Raw genomic sequence first — 7,928 nt, forward strand, 5'->3', positions numbered from 1 at the left:
GCTTATGTATCATGTATCTAGGATCACTGGTGACCGCCGACAATAACACCAGTAAAAGGATCCAGTAAATTTCGATGAAAATATTATAATGATTATTGCCTATTTGACATACGGCTCAGGGGAAACTTCTAAAGTTAGATTGTCCGTAAACAGAATGAACATATGGTCGGCGTTAAGTCAGACCGGACCAAGTGATAGTTTATTCATTTCAAGAAAAACGAATTTGAAGTTTGTCACTCTGTGAATTTTTAAATATTCTGCGCAATATTAATGTTATTAGTTACAATTACTCTTTAACTGTATTATGTGATGTGACATTTAAAAAAGTTCAACAAAGACAGGTTTGTAATTGACTAAATGTACTTGGTCTATTCTAAATGGAATCGAGAGAAGAATCTTCAGTGATTTTGTCCATTCCCAGCATAACATTGCACGGGTAAGTCCCATGCCAGACATGCAATGTGGCTTGGAGCCATTTGTGTGTCATTTCAGGAGCCAATTCTAAAGTATTCCACATTAAACCCTCGGTTACCCAAGAAGCGGTTAAGTCTCAGAAGGATGACTTCCATTTTCCTTTTCGAGATAACAGCAGATCTCAACGTTTTCTGCAATTTTAAGTTATTTGGCATCGTAGCAAATGTTCTATTTGCCCTATTTCGTGTACTTATCCGTGGTAGATTTTCGAGGGTCAAAATATCATAACTTTGAGTGCTTCATATCAAAAATCATATCAACAAGACTGGCAACTCTGATCCCATATACTACTAGCGTCAAATCAAATAGCACACTTCATTTGTTGGAAGGTGGAAGCTTATTGACGGATTTCATCCCAAATCGTCTCAAGGATTGGCAGCACCCTCTCCGATTGGTTGAAACTTTCTGGGTGTGAAGACATCACCTAATTAAGCATCTCTGCATACTTACTTTTTCCAAAATTAGTCTAGACTGTCTTCTGAAAAGGGCGAAACTTTTTCTGCCGATTATTTGTAAATCAATATAATTCAAAAACGGTAAATTCTACAAAAAAGTGTTCTATGAGTAACTTTTAGGAAATTGTCTGAATTTTTATAAAAAAATATGGAAAAAATTATATATCAAGTCCTACACTGAAAAAATGCAATTTAAACATAAAATATCGATTTTAAATAAATGGTCATCTCCGAATTGGCTAAAATTTTTTTTGATGACAGACAAGACAACATTGTTGGCTACATTTCATTCATACATCGCAACTTGAGCACATTAAAGGAAAAAAGTTATTCTCAAAAATAAAAAAATATAATGCAAACTAAAACTAAGCTATATTATTTTTTCAGTGTAAAACAGTCTGATAGAATTAAATACTTGTTATGTTTTGATTATTTTAGTTTTAAACTATTTAAAGCAAGTAAAACTCAATTAAATTTCTTTTTGAGCGTCTTAGCAGAATGGAATTGAATATTGAGAATGGGTTATGTTTCCATTTAATTATACTACAAAAAAATCGAATACCCTCTAATCGAATACCGTCCGCAGATACGTATTTCGGCTGCTACATGCAACCATCATCAGTGCTTATGTGGACTGTTCACATAAGCACTAGGACAGTCCACATAAGCACTGATGATGGTTGCATGTAGCAGCCGAAATACGTATCTGCGGACGATATTCGATTAGAGGGTATTCGATTTTTTGTATTAGAATTAAATGGAAACATAACCTATTCTCAATATTTAAAACTCAATGCCTAATTTCAATATATTATGTTTATGCATGTACCTAAAGTTCATTGTATTATAGATGTGAATGCTTCTCACATCTTATGAACCTACCTGATAAATTTACCTATGAAAATGGTGTTAATGTGGAAGGAAAAATCGTTTTTTTTACTTTATAATTCAAATGTTTTATTTTCTAACATAATCACTTAGCATCTATTTCTTACCGCTACTAAAGACAGTAAATATTTTTGGGTAACCTTCTGAAGTAGAATATATTTTAACTGCTATTTGATTATTGCTTAAAGGTACAAAACTATGAAATTTCTGTGTTCTAGGTATAGGTTTTACTTGACTGAATAGTTCTTCTAGTTCCTCTGACATTTTTGTGTACTGTTCTTTGCATATGTAGCTGAAATTTAATTTAGTTATACATTTGTCTGTTTGTTGAACTGCCCAGTCGTAAAGTTTTCTTGGAGTTTTAATAGTATTGTTGATTCTTGCGGACCTTCACTTGTTGATGGTTGTGGTTCTTCGAAATCTTGCGTTGCTTCGTATTCATCTTTTCGGTTTTTTTTTGTGGAACACTTCTGCTATGCGATATTACAGCTTGACAAGAAACACAAATGAGCATCGATTCATCCAGTTGGTGGTCATAACCCATGGACCGTATTTTTTGACGTAGGACTTCGTCTTTGTTTTCTATACTAGATTACATTTTGTGAAATTGAAAATGAAACTGGCAAATGTTGCGTCAGATTTCAAACGGTTATAGCAAGCGAACGACTTAATGCACTTAGTCATTTATATGTCGGTGGATAGATAAAATGTGTAACAATTGTTTGATATAATGTTTAACATTGTTGCTTCACTACTTAGTGGTGTAAATAGGTGAAAAGTTTCAAGGTCAAGCTTTCCCATACATTACCCTCGCTATTGCCCTGCTGCCGAGCACAGATAACAATAACATGGACGGAATAAATTCCACTGCCTACATATTCTGACTCAACGATGTGTTTTGTTTCGCCTTCCACGCAAAAATCTACGCTTAACTCGACTCAAAAGAATGCGTGTAGAAAATTCAACTTCATTCTTATTCGTCACAAGGTAGCGAGCGGAGTATGGCTGTTAGAGGTTCGTGACATTAGGAAACGAAAGCTGCGTACAAGTCAACTTTCAGGCATTGCGGAATACCTTACCTGCACGATATTTTGCTGGCACAGCTTATGGAGGGCACAGCGGAGTGCAAATTTATTGTGTGCGACCAAACAAAATATTCGATGCTACCGGTGGTCTGATCATCAGCGTTCTGTAGCATACATTTCTAGTTGTGAAATATGGAATCAGTTCCTCCCAGAACTATGAATGCTTGAAAATAAGAGTTATGAGCCTATGAACAGTTCATCACAGCAAGATATAACCCTCATTTTAAGAAATTTCACTGCTAAATTTGGTGATTTTCCGGTTCAATTCTTTATACCCAGTCGAACACCGTTATCGGTCCACTATCGATAACGCAGATTAGTTAATCAATCAGAAACACAAATTTTCTTTTGGTGCTCATGACAATAATTCAGTAGTATGGAAGGTGTTCTGTTTCGTTTCTCTATCTCGAATCTGCGTCGCTCCGCCTTCATTGCGAAAATCTACGATCAACTCGATACAAAAGACTGCGTGTAGAATATTTATCATTCATTTTATTCACTTCATTCTTGTTCTCAACACGATAGCAAGTGGAGCCGTTATACCTGTATGAGATATACGGTGTATAACAGGCGTAGTGAAATATGTTAAACAAGAGTTGAAATCAATATTTATTTTTGTCCCACGTCACCATTTCATACAACCCGTAGGGCTGTATACCTTGTAGTATTCTATTGTCGTTGAAGATAAAATGCTTGAACCCTTACGGCTGCACTTCTTATTGCCAACAGCTGCACAGCATTTTTAATATTTCAGCCGTGATATATCCTTTTGATCCATGACAACAAAACTTATTCGAACTTCTTTTCACAATTGCTATAAGTTGATTGAGTAGCGTTGTTATTTTATCAACTTTCAAACAGGTTCGTAACGTGCATACATATCACAACAGATACAATAGGTAAAAGGTAGGTACGTAGAATGAACATATATTCTGCAGGTAGAATTAACATGTATTGTAGCAGTCAAAACACCAGCAGCAGCACTCCTCTAGGGAGAAAATTACCTACCGCGTTTGGGTTACCTATGTTATACAGCGGCCACGTGCTTCACGCAGGATTTTGCTTCCAGAGTCAAAAACAACACTCAAACACTGGTTCTACTATTACCTAATTTTTTGACATTACACATTTACACAACATAACAAGTATTTCATTCTATCAAGGTGTTTTACACTGAAAAAATAATATACCTTGGTTTTAATTTGCATTTTCATTTTTTATTTTAGAGAATAACTTTTTTTCCTTAAATATGCTCAAGTTGCAATGTATGAACGAAATGTAGCCAACAATGTTTAGCCAATTCGGAGATGACCATTTTCTTTAAATCGATGTTTAGTGTTTAAATTGCATTTTTTTTCAGTGTAGGACTTGATATATAATTTTTTCCATATTTTTTTATGAAAATTCAGACAATTTCCTAAAAGTTACTTATAGAACACCTTTCAGAAGACAGTCTAGACTAATTTTGGAAAAAGTAAGTATGCAGCGATGCTTAATAAGGTGATGTCTTCACACCCAAAAAGTTTCAACCAATTCGGAGAGGGTGCTGCCAACCACGGGTTCATTTGGCGCGAAATCCGTCTATTATGAAAGTGGTGGTAATTACATCGCACAGTGGGGCGACTCCATACAAAGGCTGGCTAAACAAAAAAAAGTGTCGATAAATCCGACAAAAACTTGGTATTTACATATTTTGGGGCGCGAACACGAATTTGGCATCCATCTTTAATTTGGGGCCGTCCATAAAGCACGAAATCCAATTTTTAATATTTTTTTAGCAGTTTTTTCCTTTTTTATAAAATTATATGATCTTTGACCACAAGTAGTGCCACCGGGCGTCCTCTCCATTGAAAAAAAAAAACAAATACGTAATTTATGGCCGACCCCTGGAACTAAACAAATTTTGCCCTAATATATATATATTTTTAATAAACTAAAACAACATAAGTAATACAAACTAATTACAAATTGAAAAAAAAACATCATCAGCATCATCATCTTACGCAGTGATCGCTTAAATCTCGTGTTGAATTGTTTCCAGAAAATTTGAAGTTCATCAATCAGTTTAGCGAATTTCATGATCATAAATTGAAAAGGGCTGAATGTTTTTAATATTGTTTCAAATTTGCAGAAAGTGATTAAGCTTGACATAATTCAAATTTCATAAAGATTTGTTTACTGTATCCTTGTTTAACACTTATTTTATAACTTTTCATTGATAAATTTTGTGGTTTTTGGCCAAATTTTGTTAGCCTTGCTGCTCAGGGGTTGGGAGGAAATATGACGGATGGGGGGGGGGGGGGGTGAATGTAAGCCTCAAGCTGCTTCTATACCAACCACGCAACTCTTATTCTTGCGAGCAGGAACTAAGGGAAATTGAACCACCTAGCGGACCTCGACCATGGTGGAAAGCTTTGCCAAACATGTACTTGGTAACTATTACTTGCTCAAAAGCTTCTGTTCAGAGCACCTTCTCGTTAAATCAGTAGCGACGAGGGGTGGAAACTTCTTTCGAGTAACGAATACCGGACTAAGTGGCGGGTGTAAATTGGTGTGGATTATAAAACTTGCGTACATACATTTAACTTATAATTTATTCATCACGATTGATACAATATTGTTCTTAACCTAGGTTTACTTGCGCTTTTCTGCCTGTGTAACTCTCATTGTACTTCCCAATTTTCCGCGGGTCGACCTCAACTTTTACATACAATAAATTTTTACTGAAATGACCTTTTCTTTAGGTTTTCACACAATTAACTTTTAAATTGTGCCTTTTGTTGTTTCACACAATTAGCTTTTATATCCTGACTTTTCCTTTTTTACTTTTCTTCTTAATTTACACGGATTCACACCCTTCCTTTTCGTTTCGTCTTTTAGAATAAAACTGATTTCGCGCGCACTTCTAACTTCGCTACGGTTTAACGTAAAAAGAGCGTTCACAGCTTTAGCTGAGCCTTATAAACCCTCTCAGGTTTCCCGCATTTTGACGTATTTATCTCTCTTGGGAACACTTCCCGGTCGTTACTTAGGATGGCCCGAAACCCTTGTGGCAAAATCTGCCAAAGTGCATCTGCTCGCAGACCGGCATGAGCGACCCCTCCGTCCCAGACGCGAAGCGTCAGACTTGAAGGGATATCACCCATACAGAGTGGAGTAGTCGTGGTTGTAAAGAAAAGCTTACCTCCGTGAGTGACCCCTCCGTCCAAGACCCAAATCGCCAGACTTGGAGTGATATCACTCACTTAGGGGGCTTTTTTGCAGAGTCGTACTAAGGGGGTGAAAGGTATATCTCAGCAGCGTTAGCTTTTATTATTGTTGGCAGAGTCAACACTTTGGATTTGGAACCAAGGGTTACAATTTATATTTTATCCTTACGGATTGAGTACGATATCATAAATTTTCATCAATGGGGTATCATGGTTATGAATTAAATTAATCCTGGATGAAATTTCAACTTCAAAAATAAAACTAAAAAAATCTGCTATAGCTTTCTTCACTAAAGTGACAATTTGCGCAGTTTTGCGCTACAGCGGACAGTATACATTTGAAAGCTTGAAAACGAACGCTAAAATAACAAGGCTTTTTTCATGAATTTTTCTAAAGGACATTTGATATGTAAGGTATATAAATAATATGTATATCGTTGGATTAAGCAACTCTTGGAGAAAAAAAACTTGTAGAAAAAAAAAATTATTGCTACTTTTTTTACAAAATGGCGCAGAAATGGTGCAGAAATTGCGGTAAACCGCTTTTTTCTAAAGTTCTTCCGCGGCGAGCAGTATAAGTCGTGCCCAACTCCACCTATAACCAAAACAATTTTTTTTTTTATTATCTACATAAGTATCACTAGTGAAGTACACATGATTATATTTTTGATATTTTTGTTGTTGTTATGATTGATTATGATTGATTGAAAATCGTGTGTACTTCACTAGCTAATCTAATGAAAAAACTAAGTTAAAATTTCAAGTCAATCGGATGAAAACTTTTTCAGTTTCGCCGATTTTGAAAACATGGTTTTGAGAAAAAACGCTTTTAAAGTTTCAAAATGCTATATTTCTGAAGAATCGCAATAATAAAAGCTCCTAATAATTTTTAACCTTCAGTCAGCTATCCCTGTGCCGTAAAGTTGTCTTTCCTGGGCTTTATCTTACTCTTCTTCCTTTTTTATCTGATCTAAGGCTGCACCTACCCTCTTTCGCGGTATCAGACAAGCGATGCTCAGTGACTTTGACGCGGTTGGCGTCCGATCCCACGCAAAACTCAAATTTGTCACTCATATTTAAGTACTTTTGAGTTTAACCAAAAACATCATATCAAGAAGACTGGGAACTCTGCCTGAAATTGAACGACAGTTTTGAATGCGCAGTCTTTCGAGTGAAAGTGGAACTGACGCATGCTAGTGTGTGTGCTGGCGATGCGAATGCAAGCCGAACGCACAGGTTGGACCACCACATACGCCCACTCTGTCGTCGCAGCGATGCAAACTTCCACTTTTAACAGATGGAGTGCGCTGTTTGATTTGACGCTTGTCATTTGTATGGGATCGATTCAGAGATGCCAGTCTTCTTGATATGATGTTTTTGGTTTAACTCACAGTTCAAAGTATCAGAAAACTCAAATAAAGAATGTACACAACGAGAACGGCTGATCGACTAAACAAATGGAAATTGTGAGTAAACACGTGTTGTAGAGACGCTGTAACGGTTCAAACTTGATGCAGCGACCTCTATACTTCAAATTTGAAACACGATACCGATCATAGGTAACTTCTACTAGTTTACAAAGACTCGAAATTAAAAACAAAAACGAGCATCGTCAAAATAAACGAAAAATATAGATGATTTAAACGAATTTTGAGTTTAGATCAGTATTTGGGCGATGTAGATTATGATTCTAGGATAGTTTTAGCATGATTTAGGCCAATAAAAAAAATGACAACAAACCATTTTTCTGGTGGAGCAGAAGTAGTGGTGCCTATTTTAATCAGTCGAAGATAACAGGCCTTAAACTCCTAAATTTT

The sequence above is a fragment of the Wyeomyia smithii genome, chromosome 1, assembly GCF_029784165.1.
Source record: "Wyeomyia smithii strain HCP4-BCI-WySm-NY-G18 chromosome 1, ASM2978416v1, whole genome shotgun sequence".
NCBI lineage: Eukaryota > Metazoa > Arthropoda > Insecta > Diptera > Culicidae > Wyeomyia > Wyeomyia smithii.